This window comes from Hyla sarda, chromosome 8, assembly GCF_029499605.1.
Source record: "Hyla sarda isolate aHylSar1 chromosome 8, aHylSar1.hap1, whole genome shotgun sequence".
NCBI classification, from domain to species: Eukaryota; Metazoa; Chordata; class Amphibia; order Anura; family Hylidae; genus Hyla; species Hyla sarda.
Window position 1 is genome coordinate 118,402,510 of NC_079196.1, and position 13,174 is coordinate 118,415,683.

The following is a 13,174-nucleotide window of genomic DNA, read 5'->3' on the forward strand; positions in this document are numbered from 1 at the left end:
GACATGAGGGTCTCATGCCTATACACAAGGGTGTGTCATTGCTGTTGCTTGACCATGCATTGGTTTCTGTGGTCAGTGAATGATAAAAACAAAATTTACCATCCATTGATGGATGGGAAATCCGCCATGAGGCATTTGTTTTTAGAAACTGCTGCTCACAACCAATGTTGCAATGGAGTGTCTCCATCTGCTGGTGGTATTGGAAAGGCATTAGTGCTATGATAGGGTCTGAAGAAGAAGAAGAAGAAGAAGAAGAAGAAGAAGACGGAAAAAAATATATATAAAAAGAAAAAGAGAGAGAGAGAGAGAGACTGACTTAGTGAGCGAGTGAGTGAGAGAGTGAGAGTGAGTGAGAGTGAATGAGTGAGTGAGTGATTGAGTGAGTGAGTGAGTGAGTGAGAACAAATGAGTTAAAGCAAGTGAGTGAGAGAGATCAAATGAATGAAAGTCTGAATGACAGAAAGAAAAAAGGATGAAGAAAGAAGCATGAAGAAAAAAAAATGTATATGGAGTTGCTGACATGAGTGCAATCTACAAAGCCGTTGAGGCTGATCCTCATGGGAGGATTATTGCACCAGGACCCTTAGCACTTTTAAAATGCCATTCAATGCCACGGGCTAGATGTAAACTGCAGATGACCATGTTGTGGTAGTTACCATGGATACCCAAGTGATGTGTGAGCTAACACATAGGCCCAACAGATTCCAAGAAGGCCAGAATCACCAGCGGCACCACCATCGATTGTCAGGTCACCCGGATTCAGCAAATACCAGAGTCCAAAATGATGCAGGTTTATACTGTTAATTTTCAGTTTATCGTTACAGTTGGTGTTATTCCATGTCGGAAGGGACGCAGCTACAGCCAGTGGGGTAACTAGAGACAGGCAGGCAGCTATGTGCAACAAAGGTAGGCGTGTTGTTTTCATATGCAGATCTGAAATATTGTCTTATATGCAAGAGGAGGAGTGATGGGGGTTCAGGCAAAAGCCAGGCTATGGATTGCATTGCTAAATGCTCCATCAGAGTGCAATGGTCGCCTGTCCTTTTTTTAAGTGATGATGTGGGTTTAGCCTGTGCTGTATGTATGTATGTATGGGTGGCTGACTGCCACCCACCCAGAGAGTGTATGGGAGTCTGGTTGGCTGCCAGCCTTCCTTCCATTCCTATGAGTAATGTGAGTGCTCATGAAGGGGACATGGTTGGGTCCACCCCTTTCCCGGTTATCCCCTCTAGGCCTTTTGGCTTAGATCAAGTGTAAAAAAAGAAAGGATCTTGCGACAGATCACATCCTGAGGCACGTTTTTTTTTGTGTGAATACTTGCACTTGGGTGACTTGTGAGCACATACTGATACATACGTTCCCTATCTGGGGACCATAAATTAAATGGATTTTTGAGAAAGGGAGCTGATTTGGAAGCTTGCTTCTGTCGCCCTATGCATTGACCCGATGTGGCAGTATCTTCGGGTAGTGAACAGTGCACCACCCCATTCCAGTGTTAAACAAGAAAGATTCTCATTTAATCCTCCGTGGGTGAGAATTTGAGTTTGAGAATTGGAGACCAAAATGATGAGTTGCACTGACTGGTTTATGAACGTCTATTCATTTAGCGTTTTAATGACCATGTTTGCACACTGATTGGTGTAAAAAAATAAAATAAAACTAAATAATAATAATCTAGCACACCTGTGCAGGTTTGACATGACATGACAGGTAGCTGTCTTGTGGGTGGTGCTGAATCCTGTTAAATGACATGAGGGTCTCATGCCTATACACAAGGGTGTGTCATTGCTGTTGCTTGACCATGCATTGGTTTCTGTGGTCAGTGAATGATAAAAACAAAATTTACCATCCATTGATGGATGGGAAATCCGCCATGAGGCATTTGTTTTTAGAAACTGCTGCTCACAACCAATGTTGCAATGGAGTGTCTCCATCTGCTGGTGGTATTGGAAAGGCATTAGTGCTATGACAGGGTCTGAAGAAGAAGAAGAAGAAGAAGAAGAAGAAGAAGACGGAAAAAAATATATATAAAAAGAAAAAGAGAGAGAGAGAGACTGACTTAGTGAGCGAGTGTGTGAGAGAGTGAGAGTGAGTGAGAGTGAATGAGTGAGTGAGTGATTGAGTGAGTGAGTGAGTGAGTGAGAACAAATGAGTTAAAGCAAGTGAGTGAGAGAGATCGAATGAATGAAAGTCTGAATGACAGAAAGAAAAAAGGATGAAGAAAGAAGCATGAAGAAAAAAAAATGTATATGGAGTTGCTGACATGAGTGCAATCTACAAAGCCGTTGAGGCTGATCCTCATGGGAGGATTATTGCACCAGGACCCTTAGCACTTTTAAAATGCCATTCAATGCCACGGGCTAGATGTAAACTGCAGATGACCATGTTGTGGTAGTTACCATGGATACCCAAGTGATGTGTGAGCTAACACATAGGCCCAACAGATTCCAAGAAGGCCAGAATCACCAGCGGCACCACCATCGATTGTCAGGTCACCCGGATTCAGCAAATACCAGAGTCCAAAATGATGCAGGTTTATACTGTTAATTTTCAGTTTATCGTTACAGTTGGTGTTATTCCATGTCGGAAGGGACGCAGCTACAGCCAGTGGGGTAACTAGAGACAGGCAGGCAGCTATGTGCAACAAAGGTAGGCGTGTTGTTTTCATATGCAGATCTGAAATATTGTCTTATATGCAAGAGGAGGAGTGATGGGGGTTCAGGCAAAAGCCAGGCTATGGATTGCATTGCTAAATGCTCCATCAGAGTGCAATGGTCGCCTGTCCTTTTTTTAAGTGATGATGTGGGTTTAGCCTGTGCTGTATGTATGTATGTATGGGTGGCTGACTGCCACCCACCCAGAGAGTGTATGGGAGTCTGGTTGGCTGCCAGCCTTCCTTCCATTCCTATGAGTAATGTGAGTGCTCATGAAGGGGACATGGTTGGGTCCACCCCTTTCCCGGTTATCCCCTCTAGGCCTTTTGGCTTAGATCAAGTGTAAAAAAAAGAAAGGATCTTGCGACAGATCGCATCCTGAGGCACGTTTTTTTTTGTGTGAATACTTGCACTTGGGTGACTTGTGAGCACATACTGATACATACGTTCCCTATCTGGGGACCATAAATTAAATGGATTTTTGAGAAAGGGAGCTGATTTGGAAGCTTGCTTCTGTCGCCCTATGCATTGACCCGATGTGGCAGTATCTTCGGGTAGTGAACAGTGCACCACCCCATTCCAGTGTTAAACAAGAAAGATTCTCATTTAATCCTCCGTGGGTGAAAATTTGAGTTTGAGAATTGGAGACCAAAATGATGAGTTGCACTGACTGGTTTATGAACGTCTATTCATTTAGCGTTTTAATGACCATGTTTGCACACTGATTGGTGTAAAAAAATAAAATAAAACTAAATAATAATAATCTAGCACACCTGTGCAGGTTTGACATGACATGACAGGTAGCTGTCTTGTGGGTGGTGCTGAATCCTGTTAAATGACATGAGGGTCTCATGCCTATACACAAGGGTGTGTCATTGCTGTTGCTTGACCATGCATTGGTTTCTGTGGTCAGTGAATGATAAAAACAAAATTTACCATCCATTGATGGATGGGAAATCCGCCATGAGGCATTTGTTTTTAGAAACTGCTGCTCACAACCAATGTTGCAATGGAGTGTCTCCATCTGCTGGTGGTATTGGAAAGGCATTAGTGCTATGACAGGGTCTGAAGAAGAAGAAGAAGAAGAAGAAGACGGAAAAAAATATATATAAAAAGAAAAAGAGAGAGAGAGAGAGACTGACTTAGTGAGCGAGTGAGTGAGAGAGTGAGAGTGAGTGAGAGTGAATGAGTGAGTGAGTGATTGAGTGAGTGAGTGAGTGAGTGAGAACAAATGAGTTAAAGCAAGTGAGTGAGAGAGATCGAATGAATGAAAGTCTGAATAACAGAAAGAAAAAAGGATGAAGAAAGAAGCATGAAGAAAAAAAATGTATATGGAGTTGCTGACATGAGTGCAATCTACAAAGCCGTTGAGGCTGATCCTCATGGGAGGATTATTGCACCAGGACCCTTAGCACTTTTAAAATGCCATTCAATGCCACGGGCTAGATGTAAACTGCAGATGACCATGTTGTGGTAGTTACCATGGATACCCAAGTGATGTGTGAGCTAACACATAGGCCCAACAGATTCCAAGAAGGCCAGAATCACCAGCGGCACCACCATCGATTGTCAGGTCACCCGGATTCAGCAAATACCAGAGTCCAAAATGATGCAGGTTTATACTGTTAATTTTCAGTTTATCGTTACAGTTGGTGTTATTCCATGTCGGAAGGGACGCAGCTACAGCCAGTGGGGTAACTAGAGACAGGCAGGCAGCTATGTGCAACAAAGGTAGGCGTGTTGTTTTCATATGCAGATCTGAAATATTGTCTTATATGCAAGAGGAGGAGTGATGGGGGTTCAGGCAAAAGCCAGGCTATGGATTGCATTGCTAAATGCTCCATCAGAGTGCAATGGTCGCCTGTCCTTTTTTTAAGTGATGATGTGGGTTTAGCCTGTGCTGTATGTATGTATGTATGGGTGGCTGACTGCCACCCACCCAGAGAGTGTATGGGAGTCTGGTTGGCTGCCAGCCTTCCTTCCATTCCTATGAGTAATGTGAGTGCTCATGAAGGGGACATGGTTGGGTCCACCCCTTTCCCGGTTATCCCCTCTAGGCCTTTTGGCTTAGATCAAGTGTAAAAAAAGAAAGGATCTTGCGACAGATCGCATCCTGAGGCACGTTTTTTTTTGTGTGAATACTTGCACTTGGGTGACTTGTGAGCACATACTGATACATACGTTCCCTATCTGGGGACCATAAATTAAATGGATTTTTGAGAAAGGGAGCTGATTTGGAAGCTTGCTTCTGTCGCCCTATGCATTGACCCGATGTGGCAGTATCTTCGGGTAGTGAACAGTGCACCACCCCATTCCAGTGTTAAACAAGAAAGATTCTCATTTAATCCTCCGTGGGTGAGAATTTGAGTTTGAGAATTGGAGACCAAAATGATGAGTTGCACTGACTGGTTTATGAACGTCTATTCATTTAGCGTTTTAATGACCATGTTTGCACACTGATTGGTGTAAAAAAATAAAATAAAACTAAATAATAATAATCTAGCACACCTGTGCAGGTTTGACATGACATGACAGGTAGCTGTCTTGTGGGTGGTGCTGAATCCTGTTAAATGACATGAGGGTCTCATGCCTATACACAAGGGTGTGTCATTGCTGTTGCTTGACCATGCATTGGTTTCTGTGGTCAGTGAATGATAAAAACAAAATTTACCATCCATTGATGGATGGGAAATCCGCCATGAGGCATTTGTTTTTAGAAACTGCTGCTCACAACCAATGTTGCAATGGAGTGTCTCCATCTGCTGGTGGTATTGGAAAGGCATTAGTGCTATGACAGGGTCTGAAGAAGAAGAAGAAGAAGAAGAAGAAGAAGAAGAAGAAGACGGAAAAAAATATATATAAAAAGAAAAAGAGAGAGAGAGAGAGAGACTGACTTAGTGAGCGAGTGAGTGAGAGAGTGAGAGTGAGTGAGAGTGAATGAGTGAGTGAGTGATTGAGTGAGTGAGTGAGTGAGTGAGAACAAATGAGTTAAAGCAAGTGAGTGAGAGAGATCGAATGAATGAAAGTCTGAATGACAGAAAGAAAAAAGGATGAAGAAAGAAGCATGAAGAAAAAAAAATGTATATGGAGTTGCTGACATGAGTGCAATCTACAAAGCCGTTGAGGCTGATCCTCATGGGAGGATTATTGCACCAGGACCCTTAGCACTTTTAAAATGCCATTCAATGCCACGGGCTAGATGTAAACTGCAGATGACCATGTTGTGGTAGTTACCATGGATACCCAAGTGATGTGTGAGCTAACACATAGGCCCAACAGATTCCAAGAAGGCCAGAATCACCAGCGGCACCACCATCGATTGTCAGGTCACCCGGATTCAGCAAATACCAGAGTCCAAAATGATGCAGGTTTATACTGTTAATTTTCAGTTTATCGTTACAGTTGGTGTTATTCCATGTCGGAAGGGACGCAGCTACAGCCAGTGGGGTAACTAGAGACAGGCAGGCAGCTATGTGCAACAAAGGTAGGCGTGTTGTTTTCATATGCAGATCTGAAATATTGTCTTATATGCAAGAGGAGGAGTGATGGGGGTTCAGGCAAAAGCCAGGCTATGGATTGCATTGCTAAATGCTCCATCAGAGTGCAATGGTCGCCTGTCCTTTTTTTAAGTGATGATGTGGGTTTAGCCTGTGCTGTATGTATGTATGTATGGGTGGCTGACTGCCACCCACCCAGAGAGTGTATGGGAGTCTGGTTGGCTGCCAGCCTTCCTTCCATTCCTATGAGTAATGTGAGTGCTCATGAAGGGGACATGGTTGGGTCCACCCCTTTCCCGGTTATCCCCTCTAGGCCTTTTGGCTTAGATCAAGTGTAAAAAAAGAAAGGATCTTGCGACAGATCGCATCCTGAGGCACGTTTTTTTTTTGTGTGAATACTTGCACTTGGGTGACTTGTGAGCACATACTGATACATACGTTCCCTATCTGGGGACCATAAATTAAATGGATTTTTGAGAAAGGGAGCTGATTTGGAAGCTTGCTTCTGTCGCCCTATGCATTGACCCGATGTGGCAGTATCTTCGGGTAGTGAACAGTGCACCACCCCATTCCAGTGTTAAACAAGAAAGATTCTCATTTAATCCTCCGTGGGTGAGAATTTGAGTTTGAGAATTGGAGACCAAAATGATGAGTTGCACTGACTGGTTTATGAACGTCTATTCATTTAGCGTTTTAATGACCATGTTTGCACACTGATTGGTGTAAAAAAATAAAATAAAGCTAAATAATAATAATCTAGCACACCTGTGCAGGTTTGACATGACATGACAGGTAGCTGTCTTGTGGGTGGTGCTGAATCCTGTTAAATGACATGAGGGTCTCATGCCTATACACAAGGGTGTGTCATTGCTGTTGCTTGACCATGCATTGGTTTCTGTGGTCAGTGAATGATAAAAACTAAATTTACCATCCATTGATGGATGGGAAATCCGCCATGAGGCATTTGTTTTTAGAAACTGCTGCTCACAACCAATGTTGCAATGGAGTGTCTCCATCTGCTGGTGGTATTGGAAAGGCATTAGTGCTATGACAGGGTCTGAAGAAGAAGAAGAAGAAGAAGACGGAAAAAAATATATATAAATAGAAAAAGAGAGAGAGAGAGAGAGACTGACTTAGTGAGCGAGTGAGTGAGAGTGAGTGAGAGTGAATGAGTGAGTGAGTGATTGAGTGAGTGAGTGAGAGAGTGAGTGAGTGAGTGAGAACAAATGAGTTAAAGCAAGTGAGTGAGAGAGATCGAATGAATGAAAGTCTGAATGACAGAAAGAAAAAAGGATGAAGAAAGAAGCATGAAGAAAAAAAAATGTATATGGAGTTGCTGACATGAGTGCAATCTACAAAGCCGTTGAGGCTGATCCTCATGGGAGGATTATTGCACCAGGACCCTTAGCACTTTTAAAATGCCATTCAATGCCACGGGCTAGATGTAAACTGCAGATGACCATGTTGTGGTAGTTACCATGGATACCCAAGTGATGTGTGAGCTAACACATAGGCCCAACAGATTCCAAGAAGGCCAGAATCACCAGCGGCACCACCATCGATTGTCAGGTCACCCGGATTCAGCAAATACCAGAGTCCAAAATGATGCAGGTTTATACTGTTAATTTTCAGTTTATCGTTACAGTTGGTGTTATTCCATGTCGGAAGGGACGCAGCTACAGCCAGTGGGGTAACTAGAGACAGGCAGGCAGCTATGTGCAACAAAGGTAGGCGTGTTGTTTTCATATGCAGATCTGAAATATTGTCTTATATGCAAGAGGAGGAGTGATGGGGGTTCAGGCAAAAGCCAGGCTATGGATTGCATTGCTAAATGCTCCATCAGAGTGCAATGGTCGCCTGTCCTTTTTTTAAGTGATGATGTGGGTTTAGCCTGTGCTGTATGTATGTACGTATGGGTGGCTGACTGCCACCCACCCAGAGAGTGTATGGGAGTCTGGTTGGCTGCCAGCCTTCCTTCCATTCCTATGAGTAATGTGAGTGCTCATGAAGGGGACATGGTTGGGTCCACCCCTTTCCCGGTTATCCCCTCTAGGCCTTTTGGCTTAGATCAAGTGTAAAAAAAGAAAGGATCTTGCGACAGATCGCATCCTGAGGCACGTTTTTTTTTGTGTGAATACTTGCACTTGGGTGACTTGTGAGCACATACTGATACATACGTTCCCTATCTGGGGACCATAAATTAAATGGATTTTTGAGAAAGGGAGCTGATTTGGAAGCTTGCTTCTGTCGCCCTATGCATTGACCCGATGTGGCAGTATCTTCGGGTAGTGAACAGTGCACCACCCCATTCCAGTGTTAAACAAGAAAGATTCTCATTTAATCCTCCGTGGGTGAGAATTTGAGTTTGAGAATTGGAGACCAAAATGATGAGTTGCACTGACTGGTTTATGAACGTCTATTCATTTAGCATTTTAATGACCATGTTTGCACACTGATTGGTGTAAAAAAATAAAATAAAACTAAATAATAATAATCTAGCACACCTGTGCAGGTTTGACATGACATGACAGGTAGCTGTCTTGTGGGTGGTGCTGAATCCTGTTAAATGACATGAGGGTCTCATGCCTATACACAAGGGTGTGTCATTGCTGTTGCTTGACCATGCATTGGTTTCTGTGGTCAGTGAATGATAAAAACAAAATTTACCATCCATTGATGGATGGGAAATCCGCCATGAGGCATTTGTTTTTAGAAACTGCTGCTCACAACCAATGTTGCAATGGAGTGTCTCCATCTGCTGGTGGTATTGGAAAGGCATTAGTGCTATGACAGGGTCTGAAGAAGAAGAAGAAGAAGAAGAAGAAGACGGAAAAAAATATATATAAAAAGAAAAAGAGAGAGAGAGAGAGAGACTGACTTAGTGAGCGAGTGAGTGAGAGAGTGAGAGTGAGTGAGAGTGAATGAGTGAGTGAGTGATTGAGTGAGTGAGTGAGTGAGAACAAATGAGTTAAAGCAAGTGAGTGAGAGAGATCGAATGAATGAAAGTCTGAATGACAGAAAGAAAAAAGGATGAAGAAAGAAGCATGAAGAAAAAAAAATGTATATGGAGTTGCTGACATGAGTGCAATCTACAAAGCCGTTGAGGCTGATCCTCATGGGAGGATTATTGCACCAGGACCCTTAGCACTTTTAAAATGCCATTCAATGCCACGGCTAGATGTAAACTGCAGATGACCATGTTGTGGTAGTTACCATGGATACCCAAGTGATGTGTGAGCTAACACATAGGCCCAACAGATTCCAAGAAGGCCAGAATCACCAGCGGCACCACCATCGATTGTCAGGTCACCCGGATTCAGCAAATACCAGAGTCCAAAATGATGCAGGTTTATACTGTTAATTTTCAGTTTATCGTTACAGTTGGTGTTATTCCATGTCGGAAGGGACGCAGCTACAGCCAGTGGGGTAACTAGAGACAGGCAGGCAGCTATGTGCAACAAAGTTAGGCGTGTTGTTTTCATATGCAGATCTGAAATATTGTCTTATATGCAAGAGGAGGAGTGATGGGGGTTCAGGCAAAAGCCAGGCTATGGATTGCATTGCTAAATGCTCCATCAGAGTGCAATGGTCGCCTGTCCTTTTTTTAAGTGATGATGTGGGTTTAGCCTGTGCTGTATGTATGTATGTATGGGTGGCTGACTGCCACCCACCCAGAGAGTGTATGGGAGTCTGGTTGGCTGCCAGCCTTCCTTCCATTCCTATGAGTAATGTGAGTGCTCATGAAGGGGACATGGTTGGGTCCACCCCTTTCCCGGTTATCCCCTCTAGGCCTTTTGGCTTAGATCAAGTGTAAAAAAAGAAAGGATCTTGCGACAGATCGCATCCTGAGGCACGTTTTTTTTTGTGTGAATACTTGCACTTGGGTGACTTGTGAGCACATACTGATACATACGTTCCCTATCTGGGGACCATAAATTAAATGGATTTTTGAGAAAGGGAGCTGATTTGGAAGCTTGCTTCTGTCGCCCTATGCATTGACCCGATGTGGCAGTATCTTCGGGTAGTGAACAGTGCACCACCCCATTCCAGTGTTAAACAAGAAAGATTCTCATTTAATCCTCCGTGGGTGAGAATTTGAGTTTGAGAATTGGAGACCAAAATGATGAGTTGCACTGACTGGTTTATGAACGTCTATTCATTTAGCGTTTTAATGACCATGTTTGCACACTGATTGGTGTAAAAAAATAAAATAAAACTAAATAATAATAATCTAGCACACCTGTGCAGGTTTGACATGACATGACAGGTAGCTGTCTTGTGGGTGGTGCTGAATCCTGTTAAATGACATGAGGGTCTCATGCCTATACACAAGGGTGTGTCATTGCTGTTGCTTGACCATGCATTGGTTTCTGTGGTCAGTGAATGATAAAAACAAAATTTACCATCCATTGATGGATGGGAAATCCGCCATGAGGCATTTGTTTTTAGAAACTGCTGCTCACAACCAATGTTGCAATGGAGTGTCTCCATCTGCTGGTGGTATTGGAAAGGCATTAGTGCTATGACAGGGTCTGAAGAAGAAGAAGAAGAAGACGGAAAAAAATATATATAAAAAGAAAAAGAGAGAGAGAGAGAGAGACTGACTTAGTGAGCGAGTGAGTGAGAGAGTGAGAGTGAGTGAGAGTGAATGAGTGAGTGAGTGATTGAGTGAGTGAGTGAGTGAGAACAAATGAGTTAAAGCAAGTGAGTGAGAGAGATCGAATGAATGAAAGTCTGAATGACAGAAAGAAAAAAGGATGAAGAAAGAAGCATGAAGAAAAAAAAATGTATATGGAGTTGCTGACATGAGTGCAATCTACAAAGCCGTTGAGGCTGATCCTCATGGGAGGATTATTGCACCAGGACCCTTAGCACTTTTAAAATGCCATTCAATGCCACGGGCTAGATGTAAACTGCAGATGACCATGTTGTGGTAGTTACCATGGATACCCAAGTGATGTGTGAGCTAACACATAGGCCCAACAGATTCCAAGAAGGCCAGAATCACCAGCGGCACCACCATCGATTGTCAGGTCACCCGGATTCAGCAAATACCAGAGTCCAAAATGATGCAGGTTTATACTGTTAATTTTCAGTTTATCGTTACAGTTGGTGTTATTCCATGTCGGAAGGGACGCAGCTACAGCCAGTGGGGTAACTAGAGACAGGCAGGCAGCTATGTGCAACAAAGGTAGGCGTGTTGTTTTCATATGCAGATCTGAAATATTGTCTTATATGCAAGAGGAGGAGTGATGGGGGTTCAGGCAAAAGCCAGGCTATGGATTGCATTGCTAAATGCTCCATCAGAGTGCAATGGTCGCCTGTCCTTTTTTTAAGTGATGATGTGGGTTTAGCCTGTGCTGTATGTATGTATGTATGGGTGGCTGACTGCCACCCACCCAGAGAGTGTATGGGAGTCTGGTTGGCTGCCAGCCTTCCTTCCATTCCTATGAGTAATGTGAGTGCTCATGAAGGGGACATGGTTGGGTCCACCCCTTTCCCGGTTATCCCCTCTAGGCCTTTTGGCTTAGATCAAGTGTAAAAAAAGAAAGGATCTTGCGACAGATCGCATCCTGAGGCACGTTTTTTTTTGTGTGAATACTTGCACTTGGGTGACTTGTGAGCACATACTGATACATACGTTCCCTATCTGGGGACCATAAATTAAATGGATTTTTGAGAAAGGGAGCTGATTTGGAAGCTTGCTTCTGTCGCCCTATGCATTGACCCGATGTGGCAGTATCTTCGGGTAGTGAACAGTGCACCACCCCATTCCAGTGTTAAACAAGAAAGATTCTCATTTAATCCTCCGTGGGTGAGAATTTGAGTTTGAGAATTGGAGACCAAAATGATGAGTTGCACTGACTGGTTTATGAACGTCTATTCATTTAGCGTTTTAATGACCATGTTTGCACACTGATTGGTGTAAAAAAATAAAATAAAACTAAATAATAATAATCTAGCACACCTGTGCAGGTTTGACATGACATGACAGGTAGCTGTCTTGTGGGTGGTGCTGAATCCTGTTAAATGACATGAGGGTCTCATGCCTATACACAAGGGTGTGTCATTGCTGTTGCTTGACCATGCATTGGTTTCTGTGGTCAGTGAATGATAAAAACAAAATTTACCATCCATTGATGGATGGGAAATCCGCCATGAGGCATTTGTTTTTAGAAACTGCTGCTCACAACCAATGTTGCAATGGAGTGTCTCCATCTGCTGGTGGTATTGGAAAGGCATTAGTGCTATGACAGGGTCTGAAGAAGAAGAAGAAGAAGACGGAAAAAAATATATATAAAAAGAAAAAGAGAGAGAGAGAGAGAGACTGACTTAGTGAGCGAGTGAGTGAGAGAGTGAGAGTGAGTGAGAGTGAATGAGTGAGTGAGTGATTGAGTGAGTGAGTGAGTGAGAACAAATGAGTTAAAGCAAGTGAGTGAGAGAGATCGAATGAATGAAAGTCTGAATGACAGAAAGAAAAAAGGATGAAGAAAGAAGCATGAAGAAAAAAAAATGTATATGGAGTTGCTGACATGAGTGCAATCTACAAAGCCGTTGAGGCTGATCCTCATGGGAGGATTATTGCACCAGGACCCTTAGCACTTTTAAAATGCCATTCAATGCCACGGGCTAGATGTAAACTGCAGATGACCATGTTGTGGTAGTTACCATGGATACCCAAGTGATGTGTGAGCTAACACATAGGCCCAACAGATTCCAAGAAGGCCAGAATCACCAGCGGCACCACCATCGATTGTCAGGTCACCCGGATTCAGCAAATACCAGAGTCCAAAATGATGCAGGTTTATACTGTTAATTTTCAGTTTATCGTTACAGTTGGTGTTATTCCATGTCGGAAGGGACGCAGCTACAGCCAGTGGGGTAACTAGAGACAGGCAGGCAGCTATGTGCAACAAAGGTAGGCGTGTTGTTTTCATATGCAGATCTGAAATATTGTCTTATATGCAAGAGGAGGAGTGATGGGGGTTCAGGCAAAAGCCAGGCTATGGATTGCATTGCTAA

At 43.3% G+C, this 13,174-nt stretch overlaps 7 pseudogenes; all 7 read left to right on the forward strand.

The window, feature by feature from the left end:
• The first annotated feature begins 1,221 nt into the window (after positions 1–1,221).
• LOC130287622 (U2 spliceosomal RNA) lies at positions 1,222–1,485 on the forward strand (annotated as a pseudogene).
• A 1,479-nt stretch (positions 1,486–2,964) lies between these two features.
• LOC130288594 (U2 spliceosomal RNA) lies at positions 2,965–3,229 on the forward strand (annotated as a pseudogene).
• Positions 3,230–4,700: 1,471 nt separating this feature from the next.
• On the forward strand, positions 4,701–4,964 carry LOC130287525 (U2 spliceosomal RNA; annotated as a pseudogene).
• Positions 4,965–6,453: 1,489 nt separating this feature from the next.
• LOC130288158 (U2 spliceosomal RNA) lies at positions 6,454–6,718 on the forward strand (annotated as a pseudogene).
• A 1,475-nt stretch (positions 6,719–8,193) lies between these two features.
• LOC130287526 (U2 spliceosomal RNA) lies at positions 8,194–8,457 on the forward strand (annotated as a pseudogene).
• Positions 8,458–9,929: 1,472 nt separating this feature from the next.
• LOC130287527 (U2 spliceosomal RNA) lies at positions 9,930–10,193 on the forward strand (annotated as a pseudogene).
• Positions 10,194–11,657: 1,464 nt separating this feature from the next.
• Positions 11,658–11,921, forward strand: LOC130287528 (U2 spliceosomal RNA; annotated as a pseudogene).
• Positions 11,922–13,174: the final 1,253 nt, after the last annotated feature.